Raw genomic sequence first — 27,675 nt, 5'->3', positions numbered from 1 at the left:
CTTCTTCTTTGGCTAACTCAATGACTGGACTACTAGGCATCGATATCCTGGTAGCTAAAGTTTCTGCTTTAGATGGATCTTCCATGATAAGTGCATTCAAAAAAGCTTTACGACTGAATGCATCAGCAGTCACATTCTCTTTCCCAGTCTGAACTTGATTTCAAAATTAAATTCTTGCAAGACTTCAATCCACTGACGCTGCCTCATGTTGAGGTTTGGTTGAGTGAAGAAGTAAACTTACTTCCAAGCAAATAGTGTCGCAACAATTTGAGAGCATGGATCACAGCTAATAGCTCAAGATCATGGGTGGCATAGTTTGTCTCATGGATTTTCAATTTCCTTGAGGAATAAGCTATTAGATGACCTTCCTTCATAAGCACACAACCTAGTGCAAGAGAACTTGTGTCTATTACGACTTCAAACTCTTGACTTAGGTCACGTAACTTTTAGATGACTGTTGTTACCAAACTTTTCTTGAGCTGCTCAAAATTGGTTTGCTCAATGGGCATCCACACAATAGTAGTTTTCTTTTTCAGTAAATCAGTGAGAGGTGCAGCTATTAGGGCATAATTTTTTATGAAAATTCTATACCATCCAGTTAGTCCTAAGAAGCTTCTCACTTCCTTAACTATCGTTGGAGGTTACCACTCTTGAACATCTATAACTTTGGTTGGATCTATAGAGATTCCTTCAGCAGATACTATGAATCCAAGATATTCCATCTGTCTTTTGAAAAAGGCACACTTCTTTTTCTTCACATAGAGCTTGTGCATCCTCATGGTGTCCAGCACAATGCGCAATTGTAGATCATGGTCTTCGTCTCTCTTGGAGTAAGTTAGGATATCATCAAAGAAGACTATGACAAAATCATCAAGATAAGGTCGAAAAATGTCCTGCATTAATCTATTAAATATAGCAGGGGCATTAGTTAGACCAAAAGACATTACAAGAAATTCAAAATGACCCTATCTGGTATTGAAGGCAGTTTTGGGGACATCTTTTTACTTGATCCTTATTTGGTAGTAACCAGATCAGAGATCAAACTTGGAAAAGGTTCTCGCCCCTTGCAGCCTATCAAGTAGCTCGTCTATTCTTGGGATTGGATATTTATTCTTGATTGTTACTTGGTTTAGACCTCAGTAATCAATGCAAAGACGAAGAGTTCCGTCCTTTTTCTTTTGAAATAGTACTTGGGCTCCCCATGGTGAATTACTGGGTATGATGTATCATTGATCTAGTAACTACTTGAGTTGCTCTTTCAGATCAATTGCTTCAGGGATAGACATTTTATATGGACTCTTAGAAATTGGAGCAGCTCCTGGTTCAAGTTTGATCTCATGATCGAATTCTCTTCGAGGTGGTAATTCAATCAACTCTTCTAGGAAGATGTCATCATATTCCTTCAACCAATATGGCTCTTCCTCGTCTTGTTTATTTTGCTCAATCTTATTTAATTTTATGAGATACATTGGTAATCCTTTTCTTCACCCTTTTATTATGCGAGATGATGTGGCTAGTTGAACCTTGGGTTTTCCTGCCTCACCTTGGGTCATCATTGTTTCCCCCTTTATGTTTTGAAAAGTCACATGACCTTTTCTGCACTGAATATGTGCGTCATTGGGGATTAACGAGTCCATACCCAATAGACATTCGTATGCCCCTAAATTCATGATCCTAAATCCCATTTCAGAGAGATTGCTTCCTAGGCTAAATGTCACTTTGCAAGTTTGCTGAGTAGATATGATTTCTTTTCCATTAGCAAGTTCCACAAGTAACCTAGATGTAGGTATTGTGTCTATACCTAATTTCTTGGCACACTTTGGTGACATGAAAGAGTGTGTGCTTCCATAGTCAATCAGGATTTTAAAGGACTTACCCTCATATTCTGTTGGTGTTTGAATCACTGAAAATTGGCGATTTGGGTCTTTCTTATGGAGGGTGGCGTGAATTGATGCCCTCTCCATATCAGCTTCCATAATTGGGTTTCCTTTTTCTTCAAGATCTTTAAGAATTATAGCAGATGCTTTTCCTTTTGCAATTAAAGCTTGGTTTTGGCCTCTATAATGTCCTTGGTGAGGAATTTGGCCAAGCTTTGGGTACTGTCTTTTAAAGTGACCTAGCTCATTCCAGTGGAAACACCTAGATACTCTTGAATTACTTCCCGTAGGTATGAAGTTCCCGACTGACATATGATTTTTTATGCTGAGAAGTGCTTAAAAATAGCCAAAAATTACGAATTTCAGGGGAAAATTAGATTTCATCGAAGGCAGCAGTAGTAATCAGTACGATTTTAAGCGTCAATGCCCGGAAAAGGCTTAAAAGACCCACTGGACGATAGTTGATGAAATTTCATACTTATTTGGCGTGTAAGATGAGACCCTGGGAGATGCTTGACAGTGGGGAATTTCAAGACGAATGCCCATAATTTTTCGGATCGTAATTCACACACCGGACGTGGAAGAGGGACTGCCCGGGAGGCCAAGGTCCAAAGGAAGTGTGAATGGGCCTTAAGGGGGGTAGTAGGGGGTGTGACCTTTGGGGCCACCCCCCCCCAAAATTTTTGTGTGAAGGGGAGGCCGGTTTTTTTGCCACCAGCATCAAAGAGGGCGCCATATTCACGATTGATGGAGAGGGGGGGCTATGGCGCTCAAAAGCAACCCCCCAACTGACCGGATGGCTGATCTAGACTTTATCTTCACTCTACATTTCTCCAGTCCCCGCTCCTTGAATGGCTGCCCGGTTGTGGAGATCTAATTTTGATCTTTCTCTCTCCTCCCTCTCTCTCTTGCAAGAGGTAGTTCCTGCGTGTGAAGAAGAATGAAGCTTGGTTGATGAATGCTCGTCCCCAGTATGGTACGGGATTGCTTCTAAATCGAAGGTGGGCTGAAGATGGTAGTGTGGAGGCAGGTGGAGCATCAAATAGGGCTTGATTTGTAAACCTGCAACAACAAGTTTCAAATCCTGAAATTAAAAAAAAATGCACGGTAATGACATTTTTACAAAGGAAATGGTTCTTTTTTCGCATTTGATGAGGTTAGCAATGTTCATATGGGCTGAAAATTGATGGACATGTTTTTTGCTTTTGGTTTTAGTCTTTCATAATAAAAACTCAGAAAATATACACCTTAAGTGTAGGAAATAAATGAAAAAACCCAAAAAGCATGGTTTTTAGAGTTAAAATGGTGTTTTTAGGCTTAAAATCAAAAAAGTATGAAACAAAACACCAATAAAATCTACAATATGGTTGCTATTTAAGGACTCAAGAGCCACAAATCTAAAATAATGCTAGTTTTCTTCCATTTTTTATTGATAATAAAGGGAAAAAATAAGAAAACATAGGAAAAACTGCTCTTTAAAGGGGGGAAAAATAGGGAATGAATGAGGAAAATTATGAAAAATTATGGATGTGTCTGTGAGTGTATAATAAGGATAAAGCATGAAGGTTTTCCTTAGGTTATCCCCATTTGTATGTTTTTGTGAGTATTTACTGCTTATTTCATGCGAAATACACATGAAATTACCCCTTTACCTATCATCGCAAGCAAAACTTTAAATGATAGGGAAAGAGCGGAGTTTGAGCATTGAAGTATGTTATAAAATCTTATGTATTTGCTGCATTATTCATATAGGATGATGTCAAGTTAAATAAATGGAAGTACAGTACGAGTGTAAGGCTTGATGTCTTCTCTCATTACAGTAATTACGTGTTAGTGTATGGAAACATGAAAAGAGTGGATTTGCACAATGCACAAGGCTATTTTCCAATTGTTTGAGCATTTAATCATATACACATTTGCATCAAGCATCGTTAAATGGTATCAATTACAAGCTCCTGGATGCATAGCACTTGGTTTCTTTAGGACTTGACCCACGTAGAGAGAGTGAGCAACCCGGCTATAGGCCTAGATGGTGGGTTAAAGGGAATGGATAAGTGAGGATAAGTGCATTATTGGAACGTTAAATATATTGGCACTAAAAGGGGAGTCTTTTTCAAATGTGCCTATGTGTGTAAGCAGCGCATCAAGGGGCCAATCCCCAAGATGTAGGAGAGCTACAGTAGGCCCCAGCAATTAGCCAGTGGGGTGCCCTTGTGTTTGTGATATATGGCATTTATTGCCGATATATGTATAATCTCCCTCTAAGGAGATGGGAAAAAGGGAACATTTGTTGGATTACAGACTATAAATGTGCAATAATTAGTGTTTAGGATAGTGTATCCCTCGATAGACGCTTCTGGCCCACGAGGCCATGAGGTGGGGTTGTCTATTGAGAGCATGAGGTCTAGCTAGTGCCTCAGCCAGTGCCGGACCATTTTAGGTCCCATCAGTGGTGTGTCTGCCAGGAGCCGCCAAGTCCATGTTACTGTTGTAAGCGTGGAATGCTATCTGGACTTTAGGGTGATAAGGTTTGCAAGATGTCCTAGCTATCGAGTTTTGCTAGGAAGGCCTTGGATATAACAAACAAACTGTCAAGTCGATATTGCTGGTCGAGTGATTTTAGATCGAGGTGCCCATCGTGTAATAGTGGATGCTTACCCTGAGTCCCCTCAGAGTGAGAGAGAGCTCATTTATCCTCCACTGAACTAGAAAGAGTAGATGATCCATCTAACAGTGAGACGTCATTGAGTAATGGATCTAAGGAAGGGTCCACTACAGAGGATATTTATCAGATAACCTTGAACGAGTCGATAGAGCCTCATGATCAAATAAGAGATGCGGATGTTATTGAGTTGGACCTTGGTACATCTAATGATTCACACCCCATCAAATTGGGTTCTATGCTCAGTTTGGAAGTGAGAGAGGACTATGTGTCCTTGATTCAGGAATTCCATGACATCTTTGATTGGAGCTATCATGAACTTAGGGATATTCCTCCCAGTCTAGGTGTGCATACTATTCTTGTAAAGGAAGGTACACGCCCTTTATGTAAAAAAGTAAGGCGTATGCCTTTTGAATTAGGGGACGGGTTGTTCGAGAAACTACAGAAGTTGTGAAAAGCAAGTTTGATATTCCCTGTTTAGCATACTGAATGGTGCTCACTAGTTGTGATCAGGAGGAAGAAGAATAATCAGATCCGGCTTTGTGTAGATTTTAGAGAGTTGAACAAGAAAATTGTTAAAGATTACTACCCGTTGCCATTTATTGACCAAATTTTGGATCAACTAGCGGGTAGGGAAATCTATTCATTTATGGACTACTTTTTGCAGGGTATAACCAAATGGCAATTGCTAAACAAGACAAGCTAAAAATGACATTTATTACTGTCTTTGGTACCTTTTCATACCATGTGATGGCATTTGGGTTATGTAATGTACCAGGTTCATGGTAGAGAACAGCCGATAAGACATTTGGTGGCATTTTCCCTGAGGAATTGAAAGTATTCATTGACGATCTAGGGGCAGCCACCGTAAGGGATAGACAGTTAAATATCTTACGGAAGTGTTTTGAGCATTGCAGACAATTCTACATAGCTCTCAACCCACAGAAGTGCATCAGCTGCGGAGTCCCTTATGGGCTCTTATTAGGCCATGTGGTCAGTTCCGTAGGGATTGTGACTGATCCTGAAAAGATCAACACTACAAGATATAGGCCTTATACTGACATTAAAAGCGACGAAAATGTAAATAAAGAAATTTACCCCCGTCATAAAAAACAGCAACGTTATTGGCGACGCCATAGAACATTCGATATTAACGTTGTTATCAATGTCGTTATTTGCATCGTACCGATGCAAATAACGATGCTGATAACGACACTTTGCGACATTAATAACAACACTAATAACGACGTGTGCAGTAAATTTGTGATGCTAATAGCGACGGTAACAGGGAAAAAAAAAATTGTGGTAGCCCTACCACATATAGCACTATGTGCTTTATTTGGGCCATACAAAATAGTTTCTGCACTGTGTACAATGCTCGTGTAAATAAAGACAAAGTGTACTCAAATCATAACACTGATAAATGAAATAAGTACATTATCGCATAATGAAAGCAACTGGTAAAATCACAGTAAGATATCACTATTACCTAGAAAATGTCTACACAGATTAGGTGACCAAAAAAGAAGGGTGTGTGAGCTCCAGGGATCCAAGGGCAAGCTATATATCCTCGCCATCCGAAAGCTCATCTGCCGCAAAGGAGCATCGAATGGACTCTGCAAAAAAAGAAACAACTACACATCAGTCCACCATACAATAATGCCTTCTAATTAAACATGGTAACTACGGACAAGAGAGATGAGTGACTTACAGGGCCTTCGCGTCTATACAATCGGTCGATCAATGCAGCGAGACCATGCCTCTCTGCATATCGAGTCTCAAGGCTGGTCATATCGTGATTTGTAATGGAGTGTTGCAAAGGAAACAAAATACTAACTGTTAGAAACATGATTGTCAGTACAAAGAATATTGCAAAAAAATAAGCAAGCAAAATAAAAGAAAAACTTACAAAGTCCTCCAAATATGTCCTGTGGCTACCACTCCCAAGATGATGGACCACTTTGGCCTCTAGTCGTGCCCTCGCCGCCTCGCACTGCTAACTCCAACTTCCTAGAGAATCTGTAGCCTCCTCCCTCAGTCAGCACCAGTCATCTGCGTCTAGCCACTCAAGCTTTGCAGCCCCACTCTTGAGTGCCATGCGTGCATCCGATTGTCTGTGTGACATATATGTATGCATGCACTCCATCATCCAACCCGTAGAAAACCTATCTGTTGTGGCTGGAACCGGAAACTCCTGATGCAAGGATGCTACTATGTAGTCCTTGCTCCCCTCCGATATGTTTTTCCAATGATCTAAGACGTGCCAAAAAACTTGTTGACACAACTCTTTCATGCGAGCCATCACCCTCCTCCCCTCATCATTCATGATGATGGCTCTTGACCTATCATCGACAAGATAGGCATACCCCTGTGGGGTATGACTAAGATGGGTCCTCTCCCACCTACAACCATGCTCTAGGCATATCCAAGAGACCCCTGTACATCAGGTGTACTGACTGGGGTAGTATCTATCGGTGTAGCACCCATAGGGTTGCCACCTGCGAACGGCTGAGCAAAAGCCAAAGCAACTGGAGTAGACGTCCCCACAGTGTGACAAATCCTGGACGTGACACAACTCCAATAGAACGATAAAACAGAGACACCGCATCCTCGCCTCCACAACAACCACATGAGCCATGCTCTCTGGAACCGCCATGAGAGCAAGGAGTAGTACCTGTATACCTAGCTGACTGCGAACTCACTGCATCTGTATCTCTGTAGCATCTCCCTGACCCTGAAGCACTCCCTCCCTCTGGCCCAAGTCTGGAGTGTTGACCTCGTCTGCTCCTCGAAGCTGAAGCATCTGATCGTGCCGAAGTAGATCTAATAGAGCGACCTGACGATGTCTGAGACAACTCCTAGTCCACCATGTCTCTGAATCTTGCCATATGATCTAGAGACATGTGCGTGAAGATATCTTACAAATCCTCATTGCTCATCCCTCTACTTATCCTGATGATCTAAGTATCCACAAAGGTCACCTGCACAGACAAAAAATGATGTTAGCATAATCAATTTAAATCATATAAAGCAGGGTAATATAAATCTTTAAAAAATGATCTTACTTAAAATGCATATCTTATGTACCCTTATAAGCGATTAGTCAATGAATTGAATAAGTGAATGCTCCAAGTATGAAGTATCCTATGGTCCCATGTCAATCTCCTGACACAACTCAGCATAAGCTAGAAGGTCGATAGACATGTCACCACAAAAGGATGAGTCCACCTCATTCTCAAAGAATTCTAGGACTCCTATATTTCCATCATTGTTACCTAATGCTGGCTCCTCTACATGCTCCAAGCTTTTGGTGGCCTCCGCCCCTTGCAATATTGACCCCTCTATTTGCATATTGTCCTCATCTATGCTCGGAACATTGCTTTGATCATATACTCTCGCACTTCGGGGAGTTGAAGGTATAACATACCACCATCGAGGTTGTCGGGGGTTTGTATAGAAGATTACATGTTCACAAACATGTACAAGAGAGAGTTAACTATTGTGACATGTACCATGTCGTAATACAATTAACAAACAAATGAGTTCATGCACATGTTCACAATGGACCGGCAACACAAAGGTGTCATTCAAATCCGTTCATTTTTTTTCAGAATCTATTTTGAGAAATCCAGATGGACCTCGTCAAACTCTTGCTCCAGCTCCTTCAAGTACAACTTTGAACCATTGCACATCGAATAGTATCATAGAGAAGCTATGGTAATCCACCATAATAATACTTTGCAAGTTTTCAAAATACTCCATCTCATCTATAACTGTGTTTGGATCCGTTGCTCATCATCGGCTCTCTTGCTCGAACCTTGCCATGATACCACAGTCTGTTGTGGAGTGCATTTTGTCAATACCCTCCACGAGAAAATGCCATCTGCGCAACCACACTGCACTATATATTTTGTATTGTACATTGAAACACTCAATTATTTGTTGCATATAAAACATAGATACGACAAATCCTAGACACATCATCACCTTTGGACTACATCCCCTCAATAATTCCAACTCCTCAGTTGAGACCTCCGCCCCTTCGCGAGACACTACGGTCAAAGATCCATACAACCATTGCGTTGACATAAACCGCAGTATCTCCTCCATGCCCTTAGGATATCAAATCAGTCAATAGCGCATACTACATCAAAATTCAAATTGCGCTTCCTCTCGATCTTGCCTAGCTTGCTGGTACCTGGCGAGCCATGTCTCCATAGAGTCATGGTGCAACATACAAAAGCGATTCACTTTCTCCTCGATTGCAGCATCCATTCTTTTTTCTACCCCATTTTCAACCACCACATATCATCGTCCTTCAACGACCATAGTATATTGTTGTCTGGATCCACCGTTGGTAGCCATTGTGAAATATGCACTAGTGCCTCAGATACCAACCAACCTTTAACCATGCTACCTTCTGGCCGAGCTCGTCGTCACACAAAGCCTTTCAAGGTTTTCATGAAGCGCTCCAAGAAGAAAATCCATCGCGTATGGCTAGGTCAGCAATCTCCACTTCATCTACAAGATGCACAAGAAGGTGGATTTGTATCGTGAGCATGCTCGTAGGCAAGTATTTCTCAAAGAGACAAACCTCTCCATTGCTCCCCCTCTCGTGGATTCAATAGAGGACGTCTTAATCTCCTTCTGTGAGATCCATTGCACTAAAGTCGACAACCTATAAATGGCCCCACGTATTTCTAGAGTAAGGCATCCTGCGATCGTGATTGGTAGTACAAACTGCCATAAATGAGAAAGCATTATAAACAATGACTACACTCCAAATAGCAAAATGCGCAGGCCACTTACAATCCATTCGTAGTACAAACTTGACATATCTTATGCCAATCATGGGATTTTAGCCCTAATAATTGGTTGTCTTTAGAAAACGTAGACCTAAGAGAATGCATCATACCTGTCGGAGTGCAAATAGATTTGACTATTTGCTTCACAATGCGCTCTTCTTTAGTAGACAAAACCCAAGGAGCGTGAGGTAGCTACACGCGACCATTAGCACTCAACTACGACCAAAGCACCTCCATCTTGCCTACCTCCTTCAAATCTATTGATGCCCCTATAGTGTCTCTCTTTCCTGTGATGTGGTCCCATAGCAAGCTGCCCACATTCTTGAAAATATGCATGGGATCCATTGATCTATAAGTGGGTCCAATATGGCAACTCGTAGAAAACTGAGAACCATTGCATTCCATTTGGATGTGACTCCGCGTGGACCATTTTCAGCTCGTACCAGCTTTGGGCATTCATACGTATTGGAGTTCATCCAAGAAAACGGAGTTCATGACCCTGTGGCAAGAAAGTGGCGTGTCCTTGATATACTATCTTCTTCATGGTTCGTGTTTTTTGGGAGTCTAACTATGGCCCACACAATGGACATGCATGATAACCTGAGGTAACCAGACTTGTTCCAACACCTATATCCAATGAATACAAACTTGAACGAGCTCTTATAGATATTATCAATGAGAACATAACTCTATTTACCTAAGACTTTTCAAATCCTGGAAATTCATGCATCATCCACATGAGAATGGCTTGAATATTGGTAGGCCGTCAACCATCGCGCTTGCTCAAATCTTGCACGGTGACCCTCTCCTCCCACAAAATCTTAAGCTCATCGACTAATGGACAAAGATACATGTCCATATTTTTGACTTTCTAGTGGCCGGGGACGAGTAAGCTAAGGATGAGATGTCCTTTCTTCGTAGAAAGCCATGGAGGGATATTGTAGTTGACAAGGACTATAGGCCACACACTGTAAGAATTTGAGCGCAAACCAAATGGGTTCACGCCATCCATTGAAAGATCATGAGAAAGATTCCTTGGCTCTCGGGCAAAGTGTAGGAAGGTAGAGACAATGTGGCTCCATGCGTGTGAATCCGCTGATATTCATTGAACTCCATCTGTGGACCTATTCTGCACATGCCACGTTGTCCAGCTCACCATGCAGGACGTACAAAACATGTGGTTTATGCGGGGGATAAGCGGAAAGTGTCTAAGAACTTTTTGAGGGATGGTTTGCCCTTGCAAGTCTTGTCGATACCTATGAACACCATACTTTTTGGACATGTCTACGTAGTCTCATATTCTCCTGCATGCCAAGCTTTCGTAAAATATGTCGTGCATCATCACGAGACTCGGGCATGGTATTTGTAGGTGGTAATATATGATATTTCAGTAACCTGAAAAAAATCATAAAACACCTTGAAAAAGCACAAACGTTTTTAATGATAGTGCCAAAAAGAAATCAACGAAGTGTATGTACAAGGTACCTGAACAACTCGGTCACACTCACATCGCTCCACTCTTATTTTGCTTGCACACTTAGGAGTGCAAGCACTGTCTTCAGGTGAGATACTCAGCACCCATCATATAATGGTATGGATGCTTCCTCTCTAATTGGATTAGAAGTCTCGACATCCATGGGAATCAATGCATCGATCATTGCCTCCATCTCAGGCCCCAAGATTGTAGGTAAGTCTGAAAGGCTGCATGTCTCCTCTGGTATTGACGATATAGATTGTGTAGTACCTTCCAAGTGGTGGATTGGCTCAGGCACTCCATCCATCGCATATCCACAAACTCTTCTAATTGGCCGCAAAGGGTATACTCCTCCTTGGGACGAGACGTCACCTCCCTGGATAGAAAATTTGCCAGCCACACCCAATCTTTTTATATATGGTATTCAATTATCTTATGAGTACAATGCATGATTGATATTAAATTTTCTTACCGTTTGCTAAAAATCCAAGATCACATGATCAATGATCTCAGATTGAAACTCACCGAAGCATCGTACGTGTTCTATAAACAATCGATGTTTTTGTCTAATTTCCAGCTTGCATTGAGAGCAAGGATATGGGACACGCTGATTAAGATTCGCCTCGCGATCTTGAGCATCAAGACCTTCATCGTTTTCCATTTTATCTACGTTACAACAAACAATTTGTTTTTGTTATCATTATTTTTTCTTTCTTAAATTGTTTGAGAAGGGATTTTTTCTCTTGTAACTCAGCAAATATTAACGTATGTAAAGTCTCCACCCACCCACCCACAAATCAACGTATGTCGGAGTGTTTCCCATCTCGTGCTATTGCATTGGACCTCACCGGATTTCGCAACCACTCTCTCTTTGTTTTTTATCCATTCATTATCTCCTCTCCTTCCATCTGTCTCTCTCTTTCTCTTTCTTTATTATGCTGTATTTTATTCCCTCTCTCTTGTTCCTTCTTCTCTTTTGTCTTCCTCCCCCTCTCTCATTTTCTTTAACAAAACATATCTCTCTTTCTATACCAACTACTACTACTACTACTACTACTACTACTACTACTACTACTACTACTACTACTACTACTACTACTACTACTACTACTACTACTACTACTACTACTACTACTACTACTACTACTACTACTACTACTACTACTACTACTACTACTACTACTACTACTACTACTACTACTACTACTACTACTACTACTACTACTACTACTACTACTACTACTACTACTACTACTACTACTACTACTACTACTACTACTACTACAATAATAAACAAGAGAAGAAGAAAAAACTACTACTACTAAAAAAAAAAAAAAAAAAACTAAACAATAATAAACAAGAAAGAAAAAAAACTACTACTACAACAACAAACAAAAAAACAACCTCTCCCTCCTCTCTCTTCCTCCCTCTCCCTCTCCCTCTCTTTCTCTCTTTCCCTATTATGTTTAATGTTTTCTCCATCTCTCTCTCATTCTTTCTTTCATTTTCTCTCTTCCTCTCCCTCCCTCACCCTCACCCTCTCTTTCTCTCTTTTCCTATTATGTTTAATATTTTTTCTCTTATCTCCTCTCCCTCCCTCTCCCTCTCTTTCTCTCTTTCCCTATTATGTTTAATATTTTTTCTCTTATCTCCTCTCCCTCTCTCATTTTCTTTTCTCTCTTCCTCTCCCTCTCTCATTTCCTCTCTCTCCCTCACCCTCTCCCTCTCTTTCTCTATTTTCCTATTATGTTTAATGTTTTTTCTCTCTCCTCTCGCTCTCTCATTTTCTTTTCTCTCTCTTTCTCTCTTTCCCTATGTTTAGTTTTTTTTCTCTATTTTTCTCTCTCCTCTCCCTCTCTCATTTCCTCTCCCTCCCTCACCCTCACCCTCTCTTTCTCTCCCTCTCTCTTTCCTCTCCCTGCCTCACCCTCACCCTCTCTTTCTCTCTTTCTCTCTTTTCCTATTATGTTTAATGTTTTTTCTCTTTCCTCTCCCTTTCTCATTTCCTTTTCTCTCTTCCTCTCCCTCTCTCATTTCCTCTCTCTCCCTCTCCCTCCCTTTTTCTCTTTCCCTATTATGTTTAATGTTTTTTCCTTCCTCTCTCTCTCCCTCCCTTTCTCTCTTTTCCTATTATGTTTAATGTTTTTTCTCTCTTCCTCTCCCTCTCTCATTTCCTTTTCTCTCTTCCTCTCCCTCCCTCTCCCTCTCCCTCTCCCTCTCCCTCTCCCTCTCCCTCTCCCTATTATGTTTAATGTTTTTCCCTATTATGTTTAATATTTTTTCTCTCTTCCTCTTCCTCTCCCTCTCTCATTTTCTTTTCTCTCTTCCTCTCCCTCTCTCATTTTCTCTCCCTCCCTATTATGTTTAATGTTTCCCTCTTTTTCCTCTCCCTCTCCCTCTCCCTCCCTCTCTCATTTCCTCTCCCTCCCTCTCCCTCTCCCTCTCTTTCTCTCTTTTCCTATTATGTTTAATGTTTCCCTCTCTTCCTCTCCCTCCCTCTCCCTCTCCCTTTTCCTCTCCCTCTCTCATTTCCTCCCTCTCCCTCTCCCTCTCTCATTTCCTCTCCCTCTCTCAATACACACAAATTTTACCAAAAACAAGTAAAAGAGAAAGAGAAAACACAAAAGCAAAGAAAGAAGGAACAATGCACTTACCGTAAAGGCTCGAAGAAGGGTTTGGCGGCTCTTCTTCACCCTCCGTACATCTCCTCTTCTTCGCGAATGGCATCGGGTGGTGGTGAGAAGCTTTTTTTCTCCCTCTTTTTCTTTTTCTCTCCCTCTTCTCTCAAATGCAAGATGTTTTCTCTCCCTTTCACTCTATCTTTCGTGTATGCGCGCAAAATAACATGCTCCGATTTCGGCCCAGGTTTTTTTCGTCTAAGTACTATCGCTATTTGTGTCACTATTTGTGATGCAAATAGCGATGCCGCTATTTTACATCGCAAACTGCCATCGCTATACCTCTATATCCTTGTAGTGCAAGGTCATAGTCACGATAAGTCTACCGCGTACTCCAAAGGAAAAGCATAGAATTCTGTCTCATCGGTAGGGTATTATCAAAGGTTTATCAATGCCTTAGCAGAAAGAACATTGCCACTGATGAACCTATTATCCTTTAATTGTCAATTTTCATGGAGTGATGCTTATAAAGTATCTTTTAGTGATGTAAAGCAGGAGCTTGCCAAATCATCTGCTTTAAAAGTACCAAAATGAGTGAAATGTTCTATATATTTTTAGCAGCAACTATGTATAGTATCAGCGCTGTTTGGCCCAAATTTGGGAGGAAAAGTAGTACCATCCGATAGCTTTTGCTAGTCAGAAGTTGGACATATCAAAAATTAACTACACCTATATGGAGAAGTTGTGCCTTGCTATGGTATTTGCGACCAAGAAGTTCAGGCACTACATTCTTTATGAGAGGGTGGTTTTTTATACAAAGGCGGAAGGGCTATGATTGTTGTTGAATAAGTTACAACCGTCTGATCATTTAGCAAAGTGATTAATCACTTTTCAGGAGTTTGATTATGAGATTAAGAGCAAGCTGCTGAAGCTTCAGGGCATTGTCGAGTGTCTTGTGGATTTTGGAGAGCCAAAAGAGGTCATGACTGAAGGAAGTGACATTGAAACATTGTTTAAGATCGATACGGCATCTATTCCCTCCTGCTATGCTGCTATAACGCACTATCTTTCTACAAGAGAGACTAGAGCCACCCTATCAAAACCTGATAATATGAGGATTAAACAGCAGGCATTGAAATTTTCTTTAATCACAGGGACATTATATCTACAAGGTGTTGATGATATCTATCGCCGATGTGTGATGCCTGACAAGCTTCCCTTCATTTTGGAAGAGTGCCATGACTTCACTTGTGGAGGGCACTTTGTTGGGCAGTTGACAGCACAGAAGGCTTTACGAGATGGTTATTGGTGGCCATCCATCTTCCAGGATTCATTTGATTATGTTAGGAGATGTGATACATGTCAAAGACATGACAGTCGAGAGAATAGGAAGCGTCCACTTACGCCTATTATGGCTATCCTTCCATTTGAGAAGTGGGGCATCGATTTTGTGGGACCTATTACCCCATCATCTACTACTCAGAAAAGATACATTATACTAGCAACTAATTACTTTATAAAGTGGTCAAAAGCATGGGCGACGAGGCAAGACAATGCAAAAGAGACTGCTAGCTTCCTACTTGAGTAGATCGTCTGCCATTTTGGTCCCTCAAAGAAAATAGTATCGAACCACCGTGGAACTCACTTTTTGAATAAGGTAATTAGAAGCTATTGAGATGGCAAGCTCAACACAAGCGGACATTGATGATGGACAGCCTGGCTGGATGAGTCTGCACATCTACACTGAGCACGTTGGTGGTCATTATGATACTCACATGGCCACTAACTTATCACTTATTATATTTAGTTTGTTACACCTACCTACAGCTGGCAAAGATAGAATTCCAATCGATTAGTGTAGTCAGTTATGCACTGTTTGACCTAGAAGGCCACTTTTCTTTATGTTGTATCTTATCTATACTTTTTGTACATTGTATAATGTGTGGAAGAAGAAGAAGAAACCAACAAGAGAACGTTTTTGCCTCCATCTCTCTTCTTGTGTTCTTAAGTGAGCTTCCTCTTGTGTATACAGTGTGTGTTTGGTGTAGCAACTCAAGCAAGTCCCCCCACTACGCGATTCTTGACATGGTATCAGAGCGATGCCACTGAGAGAGGCTGATTTTGAAGGTTGAAGTGAAGGAGAAGAAGCAAGGTTCAAGCAAGAAGGTAGTGGGTAAGAAGCTCTCCCATTCTTCCACTCTCTCTCTTAAATAGTGCCTATGGAGGCAGCGGAAGCAAGGTCGAGCAAAAATTTTAGATTGCTATGAGATTTGGTGTGTGTGATTTTGGGCGTCTGAGACTGTTTTAGGCCTCGTTTTAGAGCTGCAAGGTTCCAGACAATAGTTACAGGGTACACTATGATTTCGGCTGTATTGACTGAAAGTAGGTGCACAGGTTGCAGATTGCGAATCTGTAATTTTTGAGGTGTTTGTAGGAAGCAAACATACTATTTATCTGCAAATAGGTTGTAGATTACATGTACTGTTGAGCAATTTGCAAAAGGTTACTTGGTATATTGCTATGCACATATTGTGAAAGATTGCAGAAGACTAGCTTGCTGTGTTGTATCCTTATTTGTGATAATGGTAGAGAACAGTGGAAATCCCATTATTGAGAAGCTTGACAAGAACAACTATCCTTCATGGAGATTTCGTGTGATGAACTTTCTCATTGAAAAGAGCCTTTTATGAGTTTTTTTCAGGTGAAGAAAAGGAGCCAGAGCTGGGTATCCCCGACTGCAGATGAGTTAAAAGCATGGAAAGAGTGGAATGCGAAAGACAAAAAGGTGATGTATTGGCTATCTGTAGTCATTGATAATACTATGCTGGGACATATCAGGAATGCAGAAACTTCACATGCAGCTTGGACAATTTTTGAGAGCATGCTTTCAGTAAATATAAATGTATGAAAGATTCAACTCAAGCAAGAGTTGAATGCCTTGAAGTAAGGAAAAATGTATATCAATGAGTATGTGTTGAAGGTGAGGAGCATTGCAGATACTTTAGTAGTGATTGATGCAATGCCGAATGATGATGATTTGGTTTCATCCACTCTGAGTGGCCTTAACAATGAGAAGGCATGGAAATCATTTGTTGCTTCAGTATATGTACGAAAGCCATTTCCAAAATTTGAAGAGCTAATCTCTCTCATGATTACTGAATAGATCAATATGCAAGGTGATTCGTTTGAAAGAAATGGTGAACAGGTCCAAGCATTTTACTTGAGTTCAAGAAGGGGACGTGGTAGATCCTCTTCGAGAGGCCGTGGTATGGGACGTGCTGGCGATAACTAGCAAAACAGGTTCAATCAACAGTTTGGTGAAATGCAGGTTTCTGGAGGTAGAGGAAACTTTAGAGGCATGGGGAGCTCTAGAGGAAGAGGTGGATGGCAGAATAGAGGCTCTGGAAATTCTACTATTGTTTGCCATTATTGTGGCAAAATAGGACATATTGCAGCTAATTGTTATGCTAAGAAGGATGATATTCGCAGTGGTAAATTGCAGTAAGGAAACTATGCATCATCTTCACGACAGAATGAAGACAAAAATGAGCGTATGTTTGCTATGCAGCATATGATGAATGCAGTTACAGGAAAGGGGACACATGACGATGTATGGTATGTGGATTCTGTTGAGATGACAAGCTCAACACATGCAGACATTAATGATGGACCGCCTAGTTAGATGGGTCCACACATCTACACTTAGCACGTCAATGGTCATTATGACTCTCACATGGCCACTGACTCATTACTTATTATATTCAGGTTGTTACACCTATTTACAACTGCCATAGTTATAGCACCAGTTGACTAGTGTGGTTGGTTATGCATTGTTTGACTTAGTATTCCACTTTCCTTTATGTTATATCTTATCTATACTTTGTGTACATTGTAAAGAGTATGGAATAAGAAGAAGAAACCAGCAAGAAAACGTTTTTGGCCTCCATCTCTCTTCTTGTCTCTTGAGTGAGCTTTTCCTTGTGCATTCTGTATGTGTTTGGCTCAGCATCTTGAGCAAGTCTCCCCACCACGCGATTCTTGACATGGTATCAGAGCTGCGCCACTGAGAGAGGCTGATTTCGAAGGTTGAAGTGAAGGAGGAGAATCAAGGTTTGAGCAAGCAAGCCGCGGGTAAGAAGCTCTCCCATCTTTCCACTCTCTCTCTTGGATAGTGCCTGTGGAGGTATCCGAAGCAAGGCAGAGTAAAAATCTCATATTGCAGTGAGATTTGGTGTGCGCAAAGAGCGCTGTGTATTCTGCAGATGGGCCCTTTAGGACTTCCCCGCAGTTATTTTGGGCATCTGAGGCCTTTCTAGGCCCTGTTTTAGAGCCGCAAGGTTGCGGACAGCAGTTCGAGATACCCTGCAATTTGAGTTGTGTCTGCCGTATACAGGTGCACAGGTTACAGATTTCAGATCTGTAAGTTTAAAGGTGTTTATAGCAAATAAACACAAGGTTTATCTACAAATAGGTTGCAGATTACATGTATTGTTGAGCAGACAATGAAAAAGGCTGTCTAGTGTATTGCTCTGCACTACAAGTCGAGGGTTGCAGAAGATTTGCTTGTTGTTTGGTATTAGTTTTGTGATAATGGCAGAGAACAGTGGAAAACCATCATTGAGAAGCTCAATAAGAAAAACTACCCTTCATGGAAGTTCCGTGTCACAAACTTCCTTATTGGAAAAGGCCTCTACGAGTTTGTTTCAGGTGAAGAAAAGGAGCCGGAGGTGGGTGATCCTCCAACTGCAGAAGAGACAAAGGCACAAAAGGAATGGAATGCAAAAGACAAAAAGGTCATGTATTGGCTGTCTGCAGTAATTGACAATAATATGCTGGGACATATAAGAAATGCAGAGAATTCATATGCATCTTGGACCATACTTGAAAGTATGTTTTCCATAAATACAAAGGCACAAAAGATTCAACTCAAGCAAGAGTTGAATACATTGAAGAAAGGGAAGATGTCTATCAATGAATATGCAACACTGAAGGTAAGGAGCATTGCAGATGCCTTGGTAGCGATTGATGCAATGCCTGATGATGATGATTTGGTGTCGTCTACCTTGGGTGGACTTAACAATGAAAAGGCTTGGAAGTCTTTTGTAACTTCCGTATATGTCAGAAAGCCATTTCCAGATTTCGATGAGTTGGTCTCCCTTATGATCATTGAAGAGATCAACATGCAAAGTGAGACATCTGAAAAAAGTGGTGCACAGGTCCAAGATTTCTACTCCACTTCAGGAAGGGGATGTGGGAGGTTCTCTTCAAGAGGCCATGCTACAGGACGTGGTAGTGACAACCAGCAAAACAGATTGAATCAGCAATTTGGCGATATGCAGGTTTCAGGAGGTTTGGTAACTTTAGAGGCAGGGGGAGCTTTAGAGGAAGAGGTGGATGGCATAACAGAGGTTCTAACAACTCTCGTATTGTGTGTCACTACTGTGGCAAAATAGGTCATATTGTAGCCCAATGTTATGCTAAGAAAGATTATATTCACAGTGGTAAGTTGCAGCAAGGAAACTATGCATCGTCTTCATGACAGAATGAAGACAAAAATGAACATCTGTTTGTTATGCAGCATATGCTAAATGCTGTTACATGAAAGGGAACACATGATGATGTTTGGTATGTTGATTCAGGTGCATCCCCAGCCATGCAGAATGGTTTGGAGAGATGTAGGATTTGCAAAATGCATGTTATGTGCAGACGGGTAATGATTCATGCCACCCAATTTCACACATTGGAAAAGTTTCCTTGTCCTTGCATGATGGTAAGACAAAGAGTCTTTTAGATGTATTACATGTGCCATCTATTACAAAGAACTTGGTGTCAATCGGTCAAATGGTAGAGCAAGGGCTGTAAGTCATATTTAATGCAAAGGGCTGCTTTGTTGAAGACTTCAATGACAAGTGTGGGTTGGTAGCAAAGGGAAGTAGAGTTGGACGTATGTTTACTCTTGATGCTGGAATTCCTACTATGAATGCTGCTATGTATGCTAAGGAAAAAGGCGTTGTTGCAGATAATGAAATTTGGCATAAACGCATTGGACATGCAAATGCACAAAGGCTGAATTAATGTAGTCCAAAGGGTTGGTTACAGGTTTGCCTACATTTAGAGTTGCAGAATTTCATAAGATATGCGAAGCATGTCAGTTTGGTAAGCATGCAAGACAACCCTTTTCACATGACAGAGATGTGAGCAGAAATGTCCTTGATGTTATGCATACAGACATTTGGGGGCCTACACAAAATGTATCTTTTGGAGGCAGTTCATACTTTGTCACATTCATTGATGATTGTTCTAGAAAGTTGTGGGTATATTTTATGAAGGAAAAGAGTGAAGCGTTTGCGCACTTTAGAACTTTCAAGGCTGCAGTTGAAAGAGAAACAGGCTTGAAAGTAAAGTGCTTGAGGTCAGATGGAGGGGGAGAGTACCTCTCGAATGAGTTCAGTGATTTTCTAAGGTCTCATGGGATAAAGAGACAGTTCACATGCAGGTATACACCATAGCAAAATGGGTTTACAGAAAGGAAAAACATGCATATTGTAAAAGTTGCACGCGCCTCTAAGCATTTTTTGTCTGAGGCTATTCATACTACTGTTTATATTATGAACAGAACTCCCACAGCTGCAGTTCATGGGATGACTTCTGAAAAATGCTTTACTGGCAAGAAGCTTGATGTATCACACTTGAAGGTATTTGGCTGTGTTGTATATGTTCATGTGCCAGATGAGCTACGGAAGAAGCTTGATCCAAAGGCAGAAAAATGTGTCTTTATTGGATACTCTTTAGAGCAGAAAGGATATCGTTGTTATAACCCTATCACATGTAAGTTCAGAGTGAGCAGGGATATCATCTTTGATAAAATGAGCAGTTGGTATGCATCTAATGGTGATGCATTGGATGATGATGATGATCATGATACTCATGTGCAAGCTGAAAAGCAAGAATCACATACTCTTAGTGGACCAGAGACATCATCTGGTAGTCCTTGGTCTAGGAGGCTAAGGAGTAGCTCTACATCTTCAGGTGCATCTAGTAGCACTGCAAGTAAAGACAAAGGAAAGAATAAAGTGTCAGATGGCATTGATGTAGTTCTTGATGGAGACTCCAGTGGCTCAAAGAACTTAGATGATGAGCTTGGTATTCCTTCTGTCAAAACACCAGGTGTACAGAGAGCTCATAATAGTGTAAAGGCTCTATTGAGTGATCGGGTGGTACGCAGATCTAGCAGGGTCAAATAACTTGTTAAAAGATTTGGTTTTGAAGGTTATGCAACTCACCATTATGCTTATATGGTGAAACTAGTTGAGGATATTGAGACCACTTGTTTTGAGGATGCTGTTGGTCATACTCATTGGGACGCAGCAATGGATGAGGAGATGGTTGCATTAGAGGCCAATAAGACTTGGGATCTAGTATCATTGCCGAAAGGCAAGCAAGCTATTGGATGTAAGTGGGTTTGTAATATTAAGCACAATGCAGATGGTTCTATTAGTAGGTACAAAGCTAGGCTGGTTGCAAAAGGCTATGCCCAAACATATGGCATAGATTATGATGAAACCTTTAGTCCAGTTGCTAGGATGGCAACTGTCAAATGTGTGATTGCTTTTGCAGCAGTCAAAGGTTGGAGGTTGCAGCAAATTGATGTGAAGAATGCCTTCTTGCATGGTGATTTGCAAGAAGAAGTGTATATGGATCAGCCAGTAGGTTATGAAGATTTAGAGCATCCCACGTATATGTACAGGTTGAAGAAGGTGCTCTATGGGCTCAAGGAAGCACCTAGAGCATGGTCTGACAAGATCAGAGAGTATCTTCTCAATATTGAATTTTATGTTTCTAATGCTGATCACTCACTTTATGTAAGAAAGGGAGATGCAAGTTTGGTCATCATAGTCATCTATGTGGATGACTTGATTATTACAGGTGATAGTGATAGTGGGATTGCTGAAGTCAAGGATTTTTTTAAAAGAAGTTTGAGATGAAGGATTTAGGTGAGCTAAGATACTTCCTTGGCATTGAGGTGATCAGATGTGATGATGGTATATGGCTGTCCCAAAGATAGTATGGCTTGGATATGTTGTCCAAGTATAGTATGGCAGCATGGAAACCACTTTCAGTCCCCTTGGAGCAGAATGTAAAGTTGAGTGCTGATGTTGGGGATGAGATAGAAGACCCTACTATGTTCAGGAGGATAGTGGGGAGTTTGATCTACATGACCATTATAAGGCCAGACTTGAGCTACACTGTTGGTCTTGTGAGTCAGTTTATGCAAGTACCTAGAAAGCCACATTTGGATGCAGTCAGACGCATATTGAGATATGTGAAGTCCACATTACATTATGGACTTTTCTATGAGGCAGGTATAGATGTATAGGTGTTTGGATACACAGATGCAGATTGGGCTGGTAGTATGTCTGATAGAAGATCTACCAATGGATACATGTTCTCTCTTGGTAGTGCAGCAGTTGCTTGGAGCAACAAAAAGCAATCTACAGTTGATTTGTCGAGTACAGAGGCTGAGTATAGAGGTGCTGCTGTTGCAGCATGTGAGGTAGTATGGCTACAAAAGTTAATGGCTGATTTAGATGTGCAGGTGGAAGGTCCAATTGTCATTTATTGTGACAACATGAGCAGTATACAATTGGTTAGGAACCCTATGTTCCATGCCAAGACAAAACATATTGAGGTACACTACCACTTTGTGAGAGAGAAGGTACTAGCATGTGAGATTGACTTGATGTATGTCAGCACACATGATCAGATAGCTGACATCTTCACGAAGGCATTGGGTATAGAGAAGCTTCAAAATTTTTGAAGCTTACTTGGAGTTGCAGAGATGCAGTTGAGCTTGAGGGGGAGTGTTGAGATGACAAGCTCAACACATGCGGACATTAATGATGGACCGCCTGGTTAGATGGGTCCACACGTCTACACTTAGCACATCGGTGGTCATTATGACTCTCACATGGCCACTGACTCATTACTTATTATATTCAAGTTGTTACACCTATTTAAAGCTGGCATTGTTATAGCGCCAATTGACTAGTGTAGTCAGTTATGTATTTTTTGACTTAGTATGCCACTTTCCTTTATGTTGTATCTTATCTATACTTTGTGTACATTGTAAAGAGTGTGGAAGAAGAAGAAGAAACTAGCAAGATAATGTTTTTGGCCTCCATCTCTCTTATTGTCTCTTGAGTGAGCTTCTCCTTGTGCATTCTGTGTGTGTTTGGCTCAGCATCTTGAGCAAGTCCCCCCACCATGCGATTCTTAACAGATTCAAGTGCATCTAATCATATGGCCAATCATGTTGAATGGTTTGGAGAGATACAAGACTTACAAAATCTAGGTTATGTGCAGACGGGTGATGATTCATGCCACCCAATCTCACACATTGGAAAGGTTACCTTGTCCTTGTATGATGGCCAGACAAAGATTCTGACAGATGTATTACATGTGCCTTCAATTACAAATAATCTAGTGTCTATTGGCCAAATGGTAGAGCAGGGGTTGCAGGTTCGATTCAATGCAAAAGTTTATTTTGTAGAAGACTTTAATGATAAGTGTAGGTTGGTTGCAAAAGAAAGTAGAGTTTGTTGAATGTTCACTTTAGATGTTGGAATTTCTGCAATGGATGCTGCTATGTATGCTAAAGAAAAAGGACTAGTTGTAGATATTGAAATATGTGCAAAGGCTGAAATTAATGCAGTCCTCCAGAGGATTGGTTACAGGGTTGCCTTCTTTTAGAGTTGCAGAATTGCAGAAAGTCTGTGAAGCATGTCAGTTTGGTAAGCAAGCAAGACAACCCTTCTCGCATGATAGAGAAGTGAGTAGAAAAATACTTGATGTGGTGCATACAGATGTTTGGGGGCCTACAAGAATGTATCTCTTGGTGGCAGCAAATACTTTGTCACATTTATTGATAACTGTTCAAGGAAGTTATGGGTATACTTCATGAAGGAAAAGAGTGATGTGTTTGAGCACTTCAAATCTTTCAAGGCAGTTGTTGAAACAGAAATAGGCTTAAAAGTGAAGTGCTTGAGATCAGATGGAGGCGGAGAGTACCTCTCTAATGAGTTTACTGGCTTCTTGAGGACTCATGGAATAAAGAGGCAATTTACTTGCAGGTATAGTCCACAGCAAAATGGTGTTGTAGAAAGAAAAAATAGGCATATTGTAGAAGTCGCACGGGCATTAATGGCTGAAAAGAATATGCCCAAACATTTTTGGTCTGAGGTTGTCCATACTATTGTTTACATTATGAACAGAACTCCCACAGCTGTAGGTCATGGGATGACTCCTGAAGAATGCTTTACTGGCAAGAAGCCCAACGTATTGCACTTGAAGGTATTTGGTTGTGTTGCATACGTTCATGAGCCAGATGAGATACAGAAGAAGCTTGATCCAAAGGTAGAAAAATGTGTTTTTATTGGATACTCTTTAGAGCAGAAAGGGTATTGCTGTTATAACCTTGTCACAGGTGAGTTCAGAGTGAGCAGGGATGTTATCTTTGATGAGATGGAAAGTTGGTATACACCTACTGATGATGTTTTGGATGATGATAATGATCAGGACAACTATGTGCAGAAAGATAAACAAGAATCATGGAGTCTTAGTGGACTAGAAACATCATCTGGTACTACACCTACAGTGAGCCCTTGATTTGGGAGACTAAGAAGTAGTCCCACATCTTCAGGTGGATCTATAAGTGTTGCAGGGAAGGACAAAGGAAAGAAGAAAGTGCTGGATGGTAATGATGCATCTACCAGTCATTTGGGATTGGATGGAGATTCTAATGGTTTGGAGAGTTTGGATGATGAGCTTGGTATTTCATCAATCAGGACGCCAGGTATACAAAGAGCTCATAGTAATATAAAGGCTCCATTAAGTGATCTGGTACGCAGATCTAGCAGGGTCAGATACCCTATTAAAAGATTTGGTTTTGAAGGTTATGCATCTCACCATTATGCTTATATGGTGAAACTAGTTGAGGATGTTGAGCCCACTTGTTTTGAGGATGCTGTTGGACATGCTCATTGGAATGTAGCAATGGATGAGGAGATGGCTGCATTGGAAGCCAATAAGACTTTGGATTTGGTACCCTTACCTAAAGGTAAGTAAGCTATTGGCTGTAAATGGGTTTACAAAGTCAAGCATAATGTAGATGGTTCAATTAGCAGGTATAAAGCTAGCCTGGTTGCAAAAGGCTATGCTCAAACATATGGCATAGATTATGAAGAGACATTCATTCAAGTTGCTAGAATGGCAACTATTAGATGTGTGATTGCCTTGGCAATAGCCAAATGTTGGAGTTTGCATTAAATGGATGTTAAGAATGTCTTCTTGCATGGTGAACTGCAAGAAGAAGTGTATATGGAGCAGCCAGTAGGTTATGTTGATTTAGAGCATCCCACATATGTGTGCAGGTTAAAGAAGGCACTCTATGGGCTGAAGCAAGCACCTAGAGCATGGTCTGACAAGATTGGAGAGTATCTTGTCAATATTGGATTTTGTATTTTTGATTATCACTCGCTTTATGTGAGAAAGGGAGATGCAGGATTGGTCATCATAGTCATCTATGTGGATGACTTGATTATTACAAGTGAAAGTGACAATGGGATTGCTGAAGTTAAGGACCTCTCGAAGAAGAAGTTTAAGATGAAAGATTTGGGTGAGCTAAGATACTTTCTTGGTATTGAGGTGATCAGATGTGATGATGGTATATGGATGTCCCAAAGATAGTATGGCTTGGATATGTTATCCAAGTATGGTATGACAGCATGTAAGCCTCTTTCAGTACCATTGGAGCAAAATGTGAAGTTGAGGATGACGTTGGGGATGAGATAGAAGACCCTACTATGTTTAGGAGGATAGTAGGGAGTTTGATTTATGTGACTATCACAAGGCCAGACTTGAGCTATGCAGTTGTCTTGTCAGTCACTTTATGCAAATGCCTAGAAAGCCTCATTTGGATGCAATTAGACGTATATTGAGGTATGTGAAGTCCACTTTACATTATGTACTTTTTTATGAGGCAGGTAAGGACGTACAAGTCTTTGGATACACAGATGCAGATTGGGATGGTAGCATGTCAGACAAAAGATCTACGAGTGGATTCATGTTTTCACTTGGTAGTGCATCAGTTACATGGAGCACCAAAAAGTAGCCTACAGTTGCTTTATCGAGTATAGAGGTTGAGTATAGAGATGCTGCTATGGCAGCATGTGAGGTGGTATGGCTGCAAAAGTTATTAGGTTATTTGGACGTGTAGGGAGATGGTCTAGTTGTCATTCATTGTGACAACATGAGTAGCATACAGCTAGCTAGGAATCCAGTGTTCCATGCTAGGACAAAACACATTGAGGTGCACTACCACTGCGTGAGAGAGAAGGCACTTGCAGGGGAGATTGACTTGGTATATGTCAGCACACAGGATCAGATAGCTGACATTTTCACAAAGGAATTAGGTGCAGAGAAGCTTTGAAAGTTCCAAAGTTTACTTGGAGTTGCAGAGATAGAATTGAGCTTGAGAGGGAGTGTTGAGATGGCAAGCTCAACACGTACAGACATTGATGATGGACCGCTTGGGTAGATGAGTCCGCACGTCTACACTTAGCACGTTGGTGGTCATTATGATTGATGGACCTAAAACCGGGCCGGCACTGGCTCGTGCACTAGCCGAACCTCTATCTCACGCGCTCAACAACCCCACGGCCTCGCGGCCAGGAGCGTTGATGACACATACATTGCCTTCCTAAATATCTTGTGTTTGTATTATGTCGTTTGTAGTCCACTTTTCTCTCACCCACTACTCCTTAGAGGGAGTCCCTTACACATTGCCTAATGGCACGAAGCACAGACATAGGGGGTCCTCCAACGGCTGAATGCCGCCACCCCTCTGCGACTCTCCTACACCTTGGGAATTGGCCCCTCGATGCGTCGCTCAACATATAAACATTTCACACAAAATCCACTCAAGGTACCATTTAATCCTATACAGGAATGTACCATTGTCCTTACTTCTCTTTCCCTTAGACCCCACGACTAGCCTATGGCTTAAGGTGTCCTGTCTCTCACTCAACGTGGGTCAAGGTCCTAATGAAAGCAATTGCTATGCATCCGGGATTTCTGATACCTTTAAATATTTCCATGATTTATGTAGATTGTGGATGCTAAGTGCTCAAAAAATTATGAAATCAATATGGTGCACATGTGCAAAACATCCTTTCAATGATTTTCAACTACCGTTCTTATGCAGCGTTGCACGAACCTAGCACCAAGGAAACCCTCGTGCTACTAGGCTCTTATTTTATAATTATTCACCGACCTATATGGCATGCAAACAAAAACAACAATCTTTTCATCATTACTCCGCATTTAGACACACTTTAACCACTCTACCCTCCCATCGATCAAATGTTACATTATTGTATAGATTTATAGGGCATTTTGCCATCATTTTATGTGTAAAAAGAGAAAAAATCACACTAGAACAAGAAGGTGGGGTTGAACTAAGGCAAATCCTCATGCTTCAGTCCCCACAAACATTCACAAACATTGTTCTTAATTTTCATTAATTTTTCGCACCCAAAATGCAATTTTCCCCTATTTTTAGTTATTTTTCTCTATTTTTCTTGTATTTTTTCTTATTTTTTGCATTATTTAATTACTAAAAATTCAAAATAGGTTATGGGCTGTGGCCCTTAGTTCCTTCTTGCAGCAAAAATGAAAATTTAGTTGGTGTTCCTATTCATTTTTCCATTTTTATGCCCAAAAACCATCATTTTCCCTTGATTTTCCATATTTTACGTGTTTTAGTGTATTATTTTGGCCCACAAGATGCATATTTTTCTGATTTTCTGATTATGATCAACAAGTACTCATAGAAAACAACAACACAAACAATTTTTAGCCCACATGAACAACATTTTATCAATCAAAAGCAATAAAATCTCAAATTCCCTTTAAAAAATTTGAATTACCACTTATTTGCGTGTTTCGGGTTTCATGTCCATGGCTATAAATCTGAAAATCAGCAGCACTTCATGCTCATGACGATCACAAGTCACCATTTCCAGCCCGTGGAGCAATCCGATCAATGCCGGACAAGCCTCCATCATTCTTTCTTCTTCCTTCTTCTTCCCACATGAATATGCCTTTAGGGGAGAGAGAGGGAGGAGAGAGAAAGACCAATTTCAGAGATCTTCAAAGAGACCATCATTTGACGGGCAAAGGG

This window comes from Lygodium microphyllum, chromosome 22 (genome assembly GCF_053477565.2).
Source record: "Lygodium microphyllum isolate KBCC chromosome 22, Lygodium_microphyllum_v1.1.10, whole genome shotgun sequence".
NCBI classification, from domain to species: domain Eukaryota; kingdom Viridiplantae; phylum Streptophyta; class Polypodiopsida; order Schizaeales; family Lygodiaceae; genus Lygodium; species Lygodium microphyllum.
This window is presented reverse-complemented; position numbering follows the sequence as displayed.